Below are 19,484 nucleotides of genomic sequence, written 5' to 3'. Positions count from 1 at the left end.
AAGGGGACATTCAGAGGTGCCCATTCCTGCTGGGCTGTTTGCCTGTGGCTGAACAGAAATATTCCCCGCTGTTAGCCACGGGGAGTGGGGAGGGGCTAGCCACATGGTGGGGGGAGGCAAAATGCGACCTTAGAACAAAAGCCCATGTGCTATGTATGTCATGTTAACAGCAAGGTTTACCATGAAAGAGTGTACCCACTTGTCAAGGTTCCTTCCCCACTCTGAACGCTAGGGTACAGATGTGGGGACCTGCATGAAAAACCTCCTAAGCTTATCTTTACCAGCTTAGGTCAAAACTTCCCCAAGGTACAAAATATTCCACCCTTTGTCCTTGGATTAGCCGCTGACAAATACTGGTTACTGGGGAAGAGCTGTTTGGAAACGTCTTTCCCTCCGAAATACTTCCCAAAACCTTGCACCCCACTTCCTGGACAAGGTTTGGTAAAAAGCCTCACCAATTTGCCTAGGTGACTACAGACCCAGACCCTTGGATCTTAAGAACAATGAACAATCCTCCCAACACTTGCACCCCCACTTTCCTGGGAAATGTTGGATAAAAAGCCTCACCAATTTGCATAGGTGACCACAGACCCAAACCCTTGGATCTGAGAACAATGAAAAAGCATTCAGTTTTCTTACAAGAAGACTTTTAATAGAAATAGAAGTAAACAGAAGTAAAGAAATCACCTCTGTAAAATCAGGATGGTAGATACCTTACAGGGTAATTAGATTCAAAACATAGAGAATCCCTCTAGGCAAAACCTTAAGTTACAAAAAAGATACACAGACAGAAATAGTTATTCTATTCAGCACAATTCTTTTCTCAGCCATTTAAAGAAATCATAATCTAACACGTACCTAGCTACTTACTAAAAGTTCTAAGACTCCATTCCTGTTCTACCCCCCCCCCCGACAAAAGCAGCATATAGACAGACAGAGACCCTTTGTTTCTCTCCCTCCTCCCAGCTTTTGAAAGTATCTTGTCTCCTCATTGGTCATTTTGGTCAGGTGCCAGCGAGGTTACCTTTAGCTTCTTAACCCTTTACAGATGAGAGGAGCCTTCTCCTGGCCAGGAGGGATTTCAAAGGGGTTTACCCTTCCCTTTATATTTATGACACGCCCCCCAAATCTCAGCGAGGGTGAAACACTGGCTGGGATTTCTTCCTGGAGCTCTAGGAAAAACCGAGTTAATAAGACACATGCATCTCTAAATATACTACCAAGTACATAAAGACTAACAATATTTTCTACATCTCAAGAACGATTTTAACCAGTTGATTCTGGGAAACTTTCACGGGAGAGTGCATCAGCCACTTTGTTAGAAGCTCCTGAGATGTGTTGGATGTCGAAATCAAAATCTTGGAGAGCTAAACTCCACCGAAGAAGTTTTTTGTTAGTTTCTTTGACGGTGTGAAGCCACTTCAGTGCAGCATGGTCGGTTTGCAGGTGGAAACGCAGTCCCCAAACATATGGGCGTAGCTTTTCCAGAGCGCAGACAATGGCGTAACATTCTTTTTCAGTGACTGACCAGTTGCTTTCCCTCTCAGACAGTTTTTTGCTGAGAAACAATACAGGGTGGAATTCTTGATCAGGTCCTTTCTGCATTAAAACTGCTCCCACCCCACGCTCGGACGCATCTGTGGTTACTAGGAACGGTTTGTCAAAGTCTGGGGCCCTTAGTACAGGGTCAGACATGAGTGTCGCTTTAAGCTTGTTAAAGGCCTTCTGACACTTTTCGGTCCACTGAACAGTATCTGGCTGTTTCTTTTTGGTTAGGTCTGTCAGTGGGGCGGCGATTTGGCTGTATTGCGGTACAAATCGTCTGTAATAACCAGCCAAGCCTAAGAAGGACTGAACCTGTTTCTTTGACTTTGGGACAGGCCACTTTTGGATAGCATCCACTTTGGCCTGTAGGGGGCTGATAGTTCCTTGACCCACCTGGTGTCCAAGGTAAGTCACTCTGTTTAGGCCTATTTGACACTTCTTAGCCTTAACAGTTAGTCCTGCCTCCCTTATGCGCTTAAGGACTTTCTGTAGATGTTCCAGGTGGTCTGCCCAGGAATCCAAAAATATGGCCACATCGTCAAGGTAGGCGACTGCATATTCTCCTAATCCTGCTAGGAGACCATCTACAAGTCTTTGGAAGGTGGCGGGTGCATTTCGCAGCCCGAAAGGGAGTACATTAAATTCATACAGCCCGAGATGTGTGGTGAAGGCTGACCTTTCCTTGGCAGATTCATCTAGCGGTACCTGTCAGCACCCCTTGGTTAAGTCCAAGGTAGAGATGAACTGGGCCCGTCCCAGTTTCTCTAATAGTTCATCTGTGCGTGGCATTGGATAGTTGTCTGGGCGAGTTACAGCATTTAGCTTACGGTAGTCCACGCAAAAACGTATTTCCACATCTGGTTTGGGAACTAAAACCACTGGAGATGCCCATGCACTTCCAGAGGGGCGGATTAAACCCATCTGTAACATATCCTGGATCTCCCGTTCTATTGCAGTTTTAGCTTGAGGTAAGGTTAAAGCTTAAAGTTTTAGCTTTAGGTAAGGTTGGACCCTAATTGGGTGAGCATTACCTGTGTCAATGGAGTGGTATGCCTGTTCAGTCAGTCCTGGGGTGGCTGAGAACATTGGCGCGTAGCTAGTGCACAGCTCCTTGATCTGCTGTCACTACATATGCCCAAGGGTCATGGAGAGGTTCACCTCTTCCACACCACCAGCACATTTCCCTTCGTAGTAGACACCTTCAGGCCACTCAGCGTCGTCTCCTCCCTGGGCTGTAAACTGACAAACCTTTAATTCTCGGGAATAAAAGGGCTTTAGAGAATTAATATGGTACACCTTAGGCTTTTGGTTGGAGGTGGGGAATGCTATGAGATAATTAACAGCTCCCAGGCGCTCCTGGACTGTGAATGGCCCTTCCCACGATGCTTCCATTTTATGGACCTGGAGCACCTTTAAAACCATGACCTGGTCCCCTACTTTGAAGGAACGCTCTCTGGCATGTTTATCATACCAGGCTTTTTGCTCTTTTTGAGCATTCTGTAAGTTTTATTTAGCAAGGGCTAAAGAGGTTCGGAGGGTGTTTTGTAGGTTGGTTACAAAGTCCAGAATGTTCGTTCCTGGAGAAGGTGTAAATCCCTCCCATTGCTGCTTCACCAACTGTAATGGCCCCTTAACCTCACGGCCATATACAAGTTCAATTGGGGAAAACCCTAAACTGGGGTGTGGTACAGCTCTGTAGGCAAAGAGCAACTGCTGCAACACTAGGTCCCAATCATTGGAGTGCTCATTTACGAATTTACGTATCATGGCCCCCAAAGTTCCATTAAACTTCTCCACCATGCTATTTGTTTGATGGTGGTAAGGAGTGGCAACCAAGTGATTTACCCCATGAGCTTCCCAAAGGTTTTCCATAGTTCCTGCCAGGAAATTAGTCCCTGCATCTGTGAGGATGTTGGAGGGCCAACCTACCCTGGCAAAAATGTCTGCTAGTGCCTGGCACACACTTTTAGCCCTGGTGTTGCTCAGAGCTACTGCTTCCGGCCATCGGGTGGCAAAATCCATGAAAGTCAGTATGTACTGCTTTCCTTTGGGTGTCTTTTTCGGAAAAGGACTCAGAATATCCACAGCTACTCGCTGAAATGGAACTTCAATGATGGGGAGTGGCTGGAGAGGGGCTTTGACCTGGTCTTGGGGTTTTCCCACTCTTTGGCACACCTCACAAGACCGGACATAGGTAGAAACATCCTTGCCCATTCCCTCCCAGTGGAATGACCCCCCTAAACGGTCTTTGGTCCTGTTCACCCCAGCATGGCCACTAGGGTGATCATGGGCTAAGCTCAAGAGCTTGGCCCGGTATTTAGTTGGAGCTACCAACTGTCTCTGAGGATGCCAGTCTTCCTGGTGTCCACCAGAAAGAGTTTCCTTGTATAAAAGTTCTCTTTCTACAACAAACCTGGATCGATTAGAAGAGCTGAGAGGCCGTGGGTTGCTCCGTGCCGCCGTCCAAGCTCTCTGGAGGCTTTCATCTGCTTCCTGTTCGGTCTGGAACTGTTCCCTTGGTGCTGGAGACATCAGTTCCTCATTGGATTGTGGACCTATGCTTGGTCCCTCTGGAAGCGATGTAGGGGAGGGGGCTGTTTCCGTTGACTGTGAACCGCTCTCCGCTGGTGCACTGTGTTCGGATTCAGGCTCTGGCTGAGCCTCTTGTGTAGGGTTATGGGCTGCTGCCAGTTCAGGTTCGGTGGGGCCCTCTGGTGTAGAGGTTGCAAGTACTGGATTCAGTGCTGGCAATGGGTCTGGTGTTGGTTGTTCGGCTGGTTCCGGTTCTGGGATTGGTTCTGTCTGGGTCTCTGGGACTGGATCCACTACTGCTGTTGCAGACATTGGCCTGGGGTCCAGGTCCATCACCTCTGACTGGGTCCTGATAGAAGTTTCCAGAATAGAGCTAGGCCTCACGGCTTGTTTAGCCTGGCTACGGGTGACCATTCCCTCCCTCTTGGCCCCTTCACATGATTGGCCAAGTCTTCCCCCAACAGCATGGGGATGGGATAATCATCATAGACTGCAAAAGTCCACGTTCCTGACCAGCCCTGGTACTGGACAGGCAACTTGGCTGTAGGCAAATTGAAAGAGGTGGACTTGAAGGGTTGAATTGTCACTTGGATCTCTGGGTTGATTAAATTGGGGTCCACTAAGGAAGCATGGATAGCTGACACTTGTGCTCCAGTGTCCCTCCACGCGGTGACCTTCTTCCCGCCCACACTCACAGTTTCCCTCCGCTCCAAGGGTATCTGGGCGGTATCTGGGCCTGCGGACCTCTGGTGTGATCCCGGCGCAATGAACTGTAATCTGTTGGGGTTCTTGGGGCAGTTGGCCTTTACATGCCCCATCTTGTTACATTTAAAACATCGTCCAGATGACGGGTCACTGGGGCGAGGTGGGTTGCTGGAGAATGGGGTGGTGGGACGATTAAGTGAACCAAGGGGTGGGGGGTTTCATCAAGGAGAAACAAACAGAACTTTCACACCGTAGCCTGGCCAGTCATGAAACTGGTTTTCAAAGCTACTCTGATGTGCACCGTGCCCTCCTGTGCTCTTCTAACCGCCCTGGTGTCTGGCTGCGCGTAACCAGTAGCCAGGCAATTTGCCTCAATCTCCCACCCCGCCATAAACATCTCCCCCTTACTCTCACAGATATTGTGGAGCGCACAGCAAGCAGTAATAACAGTGGGAATATTGGTTTCGCTGAGGTCTAACCGAGTCAGTAAACTGCACCAGCGCGCTTTTAAACATCCAAATGCACATTCTACCACCATTCTGCACTTGCTCAGCCTGTACTTGAACAGCTCCTGACTACTTCCAGGCTGCCTGCGTACGGCTTCATGAGCCATCGCATTAAGGGGTAGGTTGGGTCCCCAAGGATAACTATAGGCATTTCAACATCCCCAACGGTTATTTTCTGGTCTGGGAATAAAGTCCCTTCCTGCAGCTTTTGAAACAGACCAGAGTTCCTGAAGATGCGAGCGTCATGTACCTTTCCCGGCCATCCCACACTGATGTTGGTGAAATGTCCCTTGTGATCCACCAGTGCTTGCAGCACTATTGAAAAGTACCCCTTGCGGTTTATGTACTCGCCAGCTTGGTGCTCCGGTGCCAAGATAGGGATATGGGTTCCGTCTATGGCCCTACCACAGTTAGGGAATCCCATTGCAGCAAAGCCATCCACTATGACCTGCACATTTCCCAGGGTCACTACCCTTGATATCAGCAGATCTTTGATTGCGTTGGCTACTTGCATCACAGCAGCCCCCACAGTAGATTTGCCCACTCCAAATTGATTCCCGACTGACCGGTAGCTGTCTGGCGTTGCAAGCTTCCACAGGGCTATTGCCACTTGCTTCTCAACTGTTAGGGCTGCTCTCATCTTGGTATTCATAAGCTTCAGGGCAGGGGAAAGCAAGTCACAAAGTTCCATGAAAGTGTCCTTACGCATGCGAAAGTTTCGCAACCACTGGGAATCGTCCCAGACCTGCAACACTGTGCGGTCCCACCAGTCTGTGCTTGTTTCCCGGGCCCAGAATCAGCATTCCACCGCATGAACCTGCCCCATTAGCACCATGATGCCCGCATTGCCAGGGCCCGTGCTTTGAGAGAAGTCTGTGTCCATGTCCTCATCACTCTCATTACTATGCTGATGTTGCCTACTCGCCTGGTTTCGCTTTGCCAGGTTCTGGTGCTGCATATACTGCTGGATAATGTGCGTGGTGTTTAATGTGCTCCTAATTGCCAAAGTGATTTGAGCGGGCTCCATGCTTGCCGTGGTATGGCGTCTGCATAGAAAAAAGGCGTGGAATGATTGTCTGCCATTTCTCTGACGGAGGGAGGGGCGATTGACGACACGGCTTACAGAGTTGGCTTACAGAGAATTAAAATCAACAAAGGGGGTGGCTTTACATCAAGGAGAAACAAAAACAACTGTCACACAGAATGGCCCTCTCAAGGATTGAACTCAAAACTCTGGGTTTAGCAGGCCAATGCTCAACCCACTAAGGTATCCCTCCCTCTGGTATTTCAGGCAGGACTGAGTCTCCATTAAAGTTTTCAAGGTGTCCGTGACAGACCTCACCAAAACTATTGTAGGCTGTTGATTTCACGGGGGGAGGCAGGGGGGAGCAAATGAATACAAAACAAATCTGGTCTATTTCTTGTTTTGATCCACTCCATCTATCTTTTACATCTTTGGCTGGCAGCAGACGGTGCAGTAGGACTGCAAGTCATCCACATCTCCTGGCTGCTCGGCAGAAGATGGTGCAATAGGACTGCTAGCCATCCTCATCTCCTGCCTGCTCACCATAAGATGGTACAATAGGACTGCCTGCAGGACTAAAGAGAATGACCTGGTCGAGTCACTCCTAATTTAGTCCCTGCACCCATATCTGCCCAGGCGCTCCTGACTGACCTGACTGACGAGCAGCCAGGAGCACCTCGGACACGATGAGGATGGTTTTCAGGCCTATTGCACAGTCTACTGCCACAAGGCAATGAGTTGCTGCTGCTGTGTAGCAATACAGTATCACGTCTGCTAGCACCCAGGAGACATACGGTGACAGTGAGCAGAGCGGGCTCCATGGTATGGTGGTATGCCGTGGTATGGTGTCTGCATAGGTAACTCAGGAAAAAAGAAAAGGAGTACTTGTGGCACCTTAGAGACTAACCAATTTATTTGAGCATGAGCTTTCGTGAGCTACAGCTCACTTCATCAGATGTTTACCGTGGAAACTGCAGCAGACTTTATATACACACAGAAATCATGAAACAATACCTCCTCCCACCCCACTGTCCTGCTGGTAATAGCTTATCTAAAGTGATCAACAGGTGGGCCATTTCCAGCACAAATCCAGGTTTTCTCACCCTCCACCCCACCACACAAATTCACTCTCCTGCTGGTGCTAGCCCATCCAAAGTGACAACTCTTTACATAATCAAGTCGGGCTATTTCCTGCATAGATCAAGGTTTTCTCACATCCCCCCCACCCCCATACACACACAAACTCACTCTCCTGCTGGTAATAGCTCATCTAAACTGACCATTCTCCAGGTTTAAATCCAAGTTAAACCAGAACATCTGGGGGGGGGGGGTAGGAAAAAACAAGAGGACACAGGCTACCTTGCATAATGACTTAGCCACTCCCAGTCTCTATTTAAGCCTAAATTAATAGTATCCAATTTGCAAATGAATTCCAATTCAGCAGTTTCTCGCTGGAGTCTGGATTTGAAGTTTTTTTGTTTTAAGATAGCGACCTTCATGTCTGTGATTGCGTGACCAGAGAGATTGAAGTGTTCTCCGACTGGTTTATGAATGTTATAATTCTTGACATCTGATTTGTGTCCATTTATTCTTTTACGTAGAGACTGTCCAGTTTGACCAATGTACATGGCAGAGGGGCATTGCTGGCACATGATGGCATAGATCACATTGGTGGATGTGCAGGTGAACGAGCCTCTGATAGTGTGGCTGATGTTATTAGGCCCTGTGATGGTGTCCCCTGAATAGATATGTGGGCACAATTGGCAACGGGCTTTGTTGCAAGGATAAGTTCCTGGGTTAGTGGTTCTGTTGTGTGGTATGTGGTTGTTGGTGAGTATTTGCTTCAGGTTGCGGGGCTGTCTGTAGGCAAGGACTGGCCTGTCTCCCAAGACTTGTGAGAGTGTTGGGTCATCCTTTAGGATAGGTTGTAGATCCTTAATAATGCGTTGGAGGGGTTTTAGTTGGGGGCTGAAGGTGACGGCTAGTGGCGTTCTGTTATTTTCTTTGTTAGGCCTGTCCTGTAGTAGGTAACTTCTGGGAACTCTTCTGGCTCTATCAATCTGTTTCTTTACTTCTGCAGGTGGGTATTGTAGTTGTAAGAAAGCTTGACAGAGATCTTGTAGGTGTTTGTCTCTGTCTGAGGGGTTGGAGCAAATGCGGTTGTATCGCAGAGCTTGGCTGTAGACGATGGATCGTGTGGTGTGGTCAGGGTGAAAGCTGGAGGCATGCAGGTAGGAATAGCGGTCAGTAGGTTTACGGTATAGGGTGGTGTTTATGTGGCCATTGTTTATTAGCACTGTAGTGTCCAGGAAGTGGATCTCTTGTGTGGACTGGACCAGGCTGAGGTTGGTGGTGGGATGGAAATTGTTGAAATCATGGTGGAATTCATGGTGGAACACCTGATCAGGAAAAAAGGTGCAAAACGATTGTCTGCCATTGCTTTCACAGAGGGAGGGAGGGAGGGAGGGCCTGATGACATGTACCCAGAACCACCCGCGACAATGTTTTTTGCCCCATCAGGCATTGGGATCTCAATCCAGAATTCCAATGGACAGCAGAGACTGCGGGAACTGTGGGATAGCTACCCACAATGCAACACTCCGGAAGTCGACTCTAGCCTTGGTACTGTGGAAGCACTCCGCTGAGTTAATGCACTTAAAGCATTTTGTGTGGGGACACACACAATCCACTATATAAAAACGATTTCTAAAAGACCGACTTCTATAAATTCAACCTAATTTCGTAGTGTAGACATACCCTTAGAAGACTAAAGTCTCATTGAAAGTCAGTGGGACTTTGGTGGCTAAACTGCATTAAAAAATGGGATTCAGACATTTAAGTCACTCAGGCTTTGCAATGCTGAGCAAAGCCATACTTAAATACCTTTAAAATCTAGGCCTAAATGACTTATCCAAGAACACATAGGATGCCCGTGGTGCAGCAAAGTATTGAACCTGAGTCTCCCAAGCTCCAGGTTAGCTCCCTTTCCGTCCTCCCTCACAATGGGAACAGGTATGGGACTAAAGGCATTAAACAACAGATTACTGACATCAAATATAGCAACAGTTTCCAAACAAAAGCTTCAAAACTAAAGGGGTTGAAAAGAGATCTTGAGACTAGAGATGCTCAATTGTGTTTTTTAGAGGTGGTTCATTTAACCAAGAAAGAAAGAAAGGTGAAGCAATGGTGCTATCTTGAGCTTTTACAAAAGGCATCAACCTGGAGAAGCCTCCAAATCTGGCATCCTATAAATCTTTATATATATGTAAAAGCCTAAGACCTTAGCACCTAATTTCTTCCTGAGCTGGCTCATACTAGAGCTGTTTTTTCCCTGCTCTCCATCCAGACTTCCTAGCTCTCCTTCAGAGCCTTTTACGGCCCTGAGCTGGAGAAACCTATCTGATCTGGTTGCCAAGATGAGTCTGCAGAACAGGTCTGCATCTCCCCACAAGGTCCTAAAGTCTGACACTTAGGGCTGGTCTACACTATGAGGTTAGGTCGATTTTATAAGCAAAGTGGCTACACAACCAACCCCATTCCATCGACCAAAAGGACTCTTAAAATCTACTGCTGTACTCCTCCCCAACGAGGGGAATACCACTAAAATTGACCTTCTTGGGTTGAATTTGGGATAGTGCAGATGCAGAGCTGTGCAATTCGACGGTATTGGCCTCTGGGAGCTATCCCGGTTTGCTCCAATGTGACTGCCCTGGACAGCACTTTCAACTCCAATGCACTAGCCAGGTACACAGGAAAAGCCCTGGGAGCTTTTGAATTTCGTTTCCTGTTTGGTCAGCATGGCGAGCTCAGCAACACAGGTGGCCACGCAGTCCCAGAATTGCAAACGAGCTCCAGCATGGAGTGAACGGGAGACACTGGATCTGATTGCTGTATGGGGAGAAGAATCTGTGCACGCAGAACTCTGATCAAAAAGAAGAAATGCTAATATATTTGCCAAAATCTACACCTGGAACACACAGCAGTGCTGTGTGATAGTTAATGAGCTCACGCAAGCATACTACAAGACAAAGGAGGCAAATGGTTGTTCCGGGACAGAGCCCCATACATGCCACTTTTATGATCAGCTGCATACCATTCTAGGGGGGGACCATACCAGTACCCGATCACTGTCTGTGGACACCTGCAAGGGGGAAGTCTCACGCAACACGGAGGAGGATTTTGTGGATGAGGAAGAGGCGGAGGAGACTGCGCAGCAGGCAAGCGGAGAATCCGTTCTCCCCGGCAGCCAGGACCTTTTCATCACCCTGGAGCCAATACCCTCCCAAGGCGGTTTCCCAGATCCTGAAGGCGGAGAAGGCACCTCTGGTGAGTGCACATTTGTAACTAAACTACAGGGATTAAAAGCAATAATGTTTAATGTTTGATTTTCCCTGAAGAATTTGGATGCATTCACGGCCAATATACCTACTGGAAAAGTCTGTTAACGTGTCTGGGGATGGAGAGGGAATCCTCCAGGGACATCTCCATGAAGCTCTCCTGGAGGTACTCTGAAAGCCTTTGCAGAAGGTTTCTGGGAAGGGGTGCCTTATTTCGTCCTCCACGGTAGGACACTTTCCCACGCCAAGCCAGTAGCAAGTAGTCTAGAATCACTGCAGCACAAAGCATGGCAGCGAATGGTCCTGGGTTTTGGTCACATTCATACAACATTTGGTCTTTATCTTTCTGTGTCAGCCTCAGGAGAGTGATATCATTCATGGTCACCTGGTTGAAATACGAGAATTTTTGTAAGGGAACAGTAAAAGGACCCCGTGCATGCTGGTCTGTTTGCGCTTGACTAAAACGAATCATCCTGGAGAATAGCCACACGGTAGGGGGAAGGGTGTGCTGCACATCCACCCCAAAACCACAGCCCCTCCTTTTAAATGGCAAACCAACTGGCATTGCTTGCTATGGGAAAGGAGGGCGCTGCAGTTTGAACCCATTCCCACATGTTATGAAGGTGGAAGAAGCCAACCTCCCCATACCCTTTGGCTTACAATGGCTGCCTGGAAACCGAATTCTGTTGCCCAGCCGTGTGTGATGTGTCACCATACTGGCAGGCGCTCAATACAAAAGGCAAAATGCGACCTTGTACCTAAAGGACATGTGCTGTCTGTTGTGAATTGCTTGATTCACTGTGAAAGAATCTCCCTTTTGTTCTCAGAAATGTATCACCTTAAATTTTACTCTCCCTTTTTATCCCCCCTGCAGGTGCAAATGTTTCTATGTTCCCCGTATCAACTCCATCCTTGAGGTTATCACAGATTAGAAGATGAAAAAAATGCACTCGGGATGACATGTTTTCCGAGCTCATGCAGTCCTCCCGCACTGATAGGGCACAGCTGAATGCATTGAGGCATTCGGTGGCAGAGGCCAGGAAAGCATTCAGTGAGCATGATCAGATACGCTGGAGGAGATGCTGAGGCTAATGGGGGAGCAAACGGACATGATCAGGCATTTGGTGGAGCAGCAGGAAAGGCAACAAGAACACAAACCCCTGCTGCATCCATTGTATAATGGCCTGCCCTCCTCACCAAGTTCCATATCCTCCTCACCCAGATGCCAAAGAATGTGGGGGTGGGGGTAAGGAGGGGAGGCTCTGGACACCCAGCCACTCCACTCCAGAGGATGGCCTAAGCAACAGAAGGCTGTCATTCAAATAGCTTTGTTTTGTAGCGTGGCTATAATAAGCAATGTGGCCTTGTCCTTCCCCACCCACCTGGGATACCTTGTCAGTGATCTCACTTTTTTTTTTAATTAATAAAGAATACATAGATTCAAAACAACAGGGACTTTATTTCCTTTGCCAGCTGTAGTCAAAGGGGGGAGGGCGATTGGTTTACAGGGAAGTAAATTCAACAAAGGGGGCGGTTTTGCATTAAGGAGAAACACACACAACTGTCACACGGTAGCCTGGCCAGTCATGAAACTTTTTCAAAGCCTCTCTGATGCGCAGCATGCCTAGCTGTGCTCTTCTAACTGCCCTGGTGTCTGGTTGTTCAAAATTGGCTGCCAGGCAATTTGCCTCAACCTCCCACCCCACCATAAACGTCTCTCCCTTACTCTCACAGATATTATGGAGCACACAGCAAGCAGAAATAACAATGGGAATATTGATTGTGTTGAGGTCTGACCTAGTCAGCAAACAGCGCCAGCAAGCTTTTAAACTTCCAAAGGCACATTCTACCCCATTCTGCACTTGCTCAGCCTATAGTTGAACTGCTCCTTACTATTGTCCAGGCTGCCTGTGTATGGCTTCATGAGTCATGAGAGCAAGGGGTAGGCTGCGAACAGGGAGCAACCAGGGGCCGCTAACAGGGAGTTTTGAGAGGGAGTTCTCCAGGTGAAGGACGAGCAAATACGGGACCCTTGGGGTAAGTCGCTGTCTGTAGCGTGTGTTTGAGTTTTGGGGTTACATGTGTGCTAAGCTTGTGTTTGTCTGTCTGTTTGTTTGTTCGTTTGAAGGACCGTGTGCTGTGGCCGGCAGTTGGAAGCTGTGAGCTTCTAAACAAGGTTTGAAATCTAGAAGCCTCTGTTCATTGGCTGAGCCTTAGTCGGGGGGCGGGGCTACCAAGGAGGCCAGGGCTCTCTAAAGCAGTGAGCAAGCAACCAGGCAGCTTTGTGAACAGGGGCCACTAACAGGTGAGTTTCGAGAGGGAGTTGGGAAGGAGGCAAGGTACACTTGACATTCTTTAAAACCTTTACACTAAACTATAATCAAAACGTCTTGATTTAAACAAAACTCCTATCATTAACCTAGGTAACTGTAGGAGAAAATGCAGGTAGAAGCCCAGCAGCAGAGTGGGGGCTATCCTGTTTATTGCGCTCATTGTAGCATGTATGATTACCTGCCCTGTCTGTGGGCGGGTGGCATATGTGTGCATTCGGTGCAAGGAGCTCCTGGCCCTCAGAGACCGTGTACAGACTTTGGAGGCCAGGGTGGCGGAATTGGAGGAGCTAAGGGAGGCATGTTGATGAAGCTTTCCAGGACACTGTAGATTTGTTCCACCTCCAGTCAGACAGCCCCTGCGCTGTTAAGGAGGATGAAAGGCCCAGAGAAGGAGAGCAGTCAATGGGAACAGAGGGAAACCTTCCCATAGTGGGGACCCTCCTTCCAGATGATGTTGGGGTATCCCCTTCCCCACAGAGGTAACCTTATTGTGAGAGAACTCCAGTCATTAGGAAAAGGCAGGTGTTAGTAATGGGAGAGTCGATCATTAGAAACATAGATAGCTGGGTTTGTGATGACTGGGAGAACAGTATGGTGACCTGTCTGCCTGGTGTGAAGGTTGCAGACCTCTCCAGGCATCTAGATAGACTTATGTGTAGTGCTGGGGAGGAGCTGGTGGTCATGGTACATGGAGGTACCAATGACATAGGGAAGGGTAGGAGAGACATCCTGGAGGCCAACTTGAGGCTGCTAGGAAAGAGACTGAAATCCAGGACCTCTATGATGGCATTCTCAGAAATGCTTCCAGTTCCACGTGCAGGGCCAGGTAGGCAGGCAGAGCTTCGAAGTCTCAATGCGTGGATAAGACGATGGTGTAGAGAGGAGGGGTTTAGATTTATTAGGAACTGGGGAAACTTTTGGGATAGGGGGAGCCTATACAGGAAGGATGGGCTCCATCTAAACCGAAGTGGATCCAGACTGCTGGCACTTAACATTATTAAAAAGGCTGCAGCTTTTAAACTAAGAGATGGGGGAAAGCCGATTGCTGCAGAGGCACACATGGATCGGACAGAGACTTCTCTTAGAGGAGAGTCTATTGATAGAGAGTCTCTAGGTTTTAGTCAGAAGGAGCGGATGAAAGAGGACAAAAGTATGGGCCAGATCAGACGAGAAACATTCACATAAAGAATCTGACACATCAGAAAAGGACAGACAAATAAACAGTGACAAGTTTTTAAAGTGCTTGTACACAAATGCTAGAAGTCTAAATAATAAGATGGGTGAACTAGAGTGCCTCGTGTTAAAGGAGGTTATTGATATAACAGGCATCACAGAAACCTGGTGGAGTGAGGACAATCAATGGGACACAAAATATATCGGAAGGACAGAATAGGTCGGGGATGGGGGTGGAGTGGCACTATATGTGAAAGAAAATGTAGAATCAAATGAAATAAAAACCTTAAATGAATCCACACGTTCCATAGAATCTCTGTGGATTCCGTGCTCTAATAAGAATAGAACAATAGGGATCTATTATCGACCACCTGACCAGGACAGTGATAGTGATGATGAAATGCTAAGGGAGATTAGAGAGGCTATCAAAATAAAAAACTCAATAATAGTGGGGGATTTCAATTATCCCCATATTGACTGGTACATGTCACCTCAAGACAAAATGCAGAGACAAAATTTCTCGATACTTTCCTGCTTCTTGGAGCAGCTGGTACAGGAACCCACAAGGGGAAAGGCAACTCTCGATCTAGTCCTGAGTGGAGCGCAGGATCTGGTCCAAGAAGAAACTATAACAGGACCGCTTGGAAATAGTGACCATAATATAATAACATTTAACATTCCTGTGGTGGGAAGAACACCTCAACAGGCCAACACTGTGGCATTTCATTTCAGAAAGGGAAACTATGCAAAAATGAGGAGGTTAGTTAAACAGAAATTAAAAGGTACAGAGACTAGAGTGAAATCCCTGCAAGCTGCATGGACACTTTTCAAAGACACCATAATAGAGGCTCAACTTAAATGTGTACCCCAAATTAAAAAAAACACAGTAAAAACTAAAAAAGAGTCACCGTGGCTTAACAACCCTGTAAAAGAAGCAGTGAGAGATAAAAAGGCATCTTTTAAAAAGTGGAAGTCAATTCCTTGTGAGACAAATAGAAAGGAGCATAAATACTGCCAAATTAAATGTAAAAATGTAATAAGAAAAGCCAAAAAGAAGTTTGAAGAACAGCTAGACAAAAAACTCAAAAGGTAGTAACAACTTTTTTAAGTACATCAGAAGCAGGAAGCCTGCTGAACAACCAGTGGGGCCCCTGCACGATCGAGATACAAAAGGAGCACTTAAAGACGATAAAGTCATCGCGGAGAAACTAAATGAATTCTTTGCTTCAGTCTTCACGGCTGAGGATGTTAGGGAGATTCCCAAACCTGAGGCGTCTTTTGTAGGTGACAAATCTGAGGAATTGTCACAGACTGAAGTGTCACTAGAGGAGGTTTTGGAATTAATTGAGAAACTTAACAGTAGCAAGTCACTGGGACCAGATGGCATTCACCTAAGAGCTCTAAAGGAACTCAAATGTGAAATTGCAGAACTGTTAACTATAGTTTGTAACCTGCCCTTTACATCAGCTACTGTACCCAATGACTGGAAGATAGCTAATGTAACGCCAATATTTAAGAAGGGCTCTAGAGGCGATCCTGGCAATTACAGACTGGAAGTCTAACATCAGTACCGGGCAAATTAGTTGAAATAATAGTAAAGAATAAAATTGTCAGACACATAGAAGAACATAAATTGTTGCACAAAAGTCAACATGGTTTTTGTAAAAAGAGATCATGTCTTACTAATCTATTAGAGTTCTTTGAGGGGGTCAACAAACATGTGGACAAGGGGGATCCAGTGGACATAGTGTACTTAGACTTCCAGAAAGCCTTTGAGAAGGTCCCTCACCAAAGGCTCTTACGTGAGTTAAGCTGTCATGGGATAAGAGGGAAGATCCTTTCATGGACTGAGAACTGGTTAAAAGACAGGGAACAAAGAGTAGGAATAAACGGTAAATTTTCAGAATGGAGAGTTGTAACTAGTGGTGTTCCCCAAGGGTCAGTCCTAGGACCAATACTATTCAACCTATTTATAAATGGTCTGGAGAAAGGGGTAAACAGTGAGGTGGCAAAGTTTGTAGATGATACTAAACTGCTCAAGATAGTTAAGACCAAAGCAGACTGTGACGAACTTCAAAAAGATCTCACAAAACCAAGTGATTGGGCAAAAAAATGGCAAATGAAATTTAAAGTGGATAAATGTAAAGTAATGCACATTGGAAAAAATAACCCCAACTATACATACAATATGATGGGGGCTAATTTAGCTACAACTAATCAGGAGAAAGATCTTGGAGTCATCGTGGATAGTTCTCTAAAGACGTCCAAGCAGCGTGCAGCAGCAGTCAAAAAAGCAAACGGGATGTTAGGAATAATTAAAAAAGGGATAGAGAATAAGATGGAGAATATCTTATTGCCCTTATATAAATCCATGGTACGCCCACAACTTGAATACTGCGTACAGATGTGGTCCCCTCATCTCAAAAAAGATATACTGGCATTAGAAAAGGTTCAGAAAAGGGCAACTAAAATGATTAGGGGTTTGGAATGGGTCCCATAGGAGGAGAGATTAAAGAGGCTAGGACTTTTCAGCTTGGAAAAGAGGAGACTAAGGGGGGATATGATAGAGGTATATAAAATCATGAGTGGTGTGGAGAAAGTGAATAAGGAAACGTTATTTACTTGTTTCCATAATATAAGAACTAGGGACCACCAAATGAAATTAATGGGTAGCAGGTTTAAAACAAATAAAAGGAAGTTCTTCTTCACACAGCGCACAGCCAACCTATGGAACTCCTTGCCTGAGGAGGTTTTAAACCCTAACAGGGTTTAAAAGAGAACTGGATAAATTCATGGAGGTTAAGTGCATTAATGGCTATTAGCCAGGATGGGTAAGGATTGCTGTCCCTAGCCTCTGTTTGTCAGAGGATGGAGATGGATGGCAAGAGAGAGATCACTAGATCACTACCTGTTAGGCACTTGGCATTGGCCACTGTCGGTAGACAGGATACTGGGCTAGATGGACCTTTGTTCTGACCCAGTATGGCCATTCTCATGTTCTGGGTCCCCAAGGATAACTATTGGCATTTCAACATCCCCAACGGTAATTTTCTGGGCTGGGAAGAAAATCCCTTCTTGCAGCTTTTCAAACAGCCTGGAGTTCCTAAAGATGCACCTTTCCCGACCATCCCATGTTGATGTCGGTGAAAAGTCCTCTGTGATTCACCAGTGCTTGCAGCACCATTGAGAAGTACCCCTTGTGGTTTATGTACTGGTTGGCAAGGTGGTCTGGTGCCAAGATAGGGATATGCGTTCAGTCTATCGCCCCATCAGTTTGGGAAATGTGCAGGTCATAGTGGATGGCTTTGCTATGATGGGGTTCCCTGAGTCACTACCCTTGTTAGCAGAAGGTCACTGATTGGCTTGGCTACTTGGATCACAGCAGTCCCCATGGTAGGTTTGCTCACTCCGAATTTATTCCCGACTGACTGGTGGCAGTCAGGTATTGCAAGCTTCCACAGGGCTATCACCACTCGCTTCTCAACTGTCATGGCAGGTCTCATCTTGGTATCCCTGTGCTTCAGGATGGGGGAAAGCAACTCACAAAGTTCCATGGAAGTGGCATTACGCATGCAAAAGTTTCGCAGCCACTGGGAATCATTGCATACCTGCAACACTATGCGGTCCCACCAGTCTGTGTTTGTTTGCCGGGCTCAGAATCGGGGTTCTACTGTATCAACCTGCCCCACTGCTGCCATGATGTCCCAATTGCCACATCCTGTGCTCTCAGGAACGTCTGTGTCCATGTTCTCCTCACAATCGTCCTCGGGCTGGCAGTTCCTAGCCAGGTTCTGCACATACTGCAGGATAATGTGCAAGGTGTTTACAATGCTCACAACAGCAGCGCTGAGCTAAGCGGGCTCCATGCTTGCCATGCTATGGCATCTGCATGGGTAACCCAGGAAAAAAGGTGCAAAACGATTGTTTGCTGTTGCTTTCAAAGAGGGAGGGAGAGGAGACAGACGACATGTACCCAAAATCACCTGTGACAATGTTTTTGCCCCATCAGGCATTGGGAGCTTAACCCAGAATTCCAGTGGGCAGCGGGGACTGTGGGATAGCTACCCACAGTGCACCACTCTGTGAGTCAATGCTAGCTACAGTACTGAGGATGCACTCCACCAACCTACTGCGCTTAGTGGGGACATACATGATCGACTGTATAACATCGCTTTCTAAAGATAGACTTCTATAAAATTGACCTAATTTCATAGTGTAGACATACCCTTAGTCACAAGGAAGAAGAGCTGCTTAGACATTTGATGTCCTTCGCTGTGATCAGTGAGATGGGCTGTGGTATAAGAAGATTCAAGGAACATTATAGTCCCTTGAAATCTCTCATGAATAGCCATTATCTTCTGAAGTTCCAGCATTTTAGTACGAGACACACTTCAGACGATTTTCAGAAAGCTTTTGACAAGGTCCCTCATCAAAGGCTCTTAAGAGAAGTAAGCTGTCATGGGATCAGAAGGAAGGTCTTCTCATGGATTGGTAACTGGTGAAAAGATAGGAAACAAAGGGTAGGTATAAATGGTCAATTTTAAGAATGGGGAGAGGTAAATAGTGGTGTCCCCCGGGGTCTCTTCTGGGACCAGTCCTATTCAACATATTCATAAATGATCTGGAAAAAGGGGTAAACAGTGAGGTGGAAAAATACGCAGATGATACAAAACTACTCAAGGTAGTTAAGTCCCAGGCAGACTGCAAAGAACTACAAAAGGATCTCACAAAACTGGGTGACTGGGCAACAAAATTGCATTTATTAACACTTAATTTCATCTGCAAAGTAATACACATTGGAAAACATAATCCCAACTACACATACAAAATGATGGGGTCTAAATTAGCTGTTACCACTCAAGAAAGATCTTGGAGTCACTGTGGATAGTTCTCTGAAAACATCCACTCAATGCACAGCGGCAGTTAAAAAAAGCTAACAGAATGTTGATAATCATTAAGGAAGGGATAGATAATAACTCAGAAAATATCATATTGCCTCTATATAAATCCATGGTACGCCCACACCTTGAATAATGCAGATGTGGTTGCCCCATCTCAAAAAAGATATATTGGAATTGGAAAAGTGCAAGACAAATGATTAGGAGTATAGAACGGCTTCTGTATGAGGAGAGATTAATAAGACTGGGACTTTTCAGCTTGGAAAAGAGACGACTAAGGGGGGATATGATAGAGGTCTATAAAATCATGACTGGTGTGGAGAAAGTAAATAAGGAAGTGTTATTTACTCCTTCTCATAACACAAGAACTAGGGGTCACCAAATGAAGTTAATAGGCAGCAGGTTTAAAACAAACAAAAGGAAATATTTCT

Source organism: Lepidochelys kempii, chromosome 1 (assembly GCF_965140265.1).
Source record: "Lepidochelys kempii isolate rLepKem1 chromosome 1, rLepKem1.hap2, whole genome shotgun sequence".
In the NCBI taxonomy this organism is placed as follows: Eukaryota; Metazoa; Chordata; order Testudines; family Cheloniidae; genus Lepidochelys; species Lepidochelys kempii.
Note: the sequence above shows the minus strand (reverse complement) of the source record.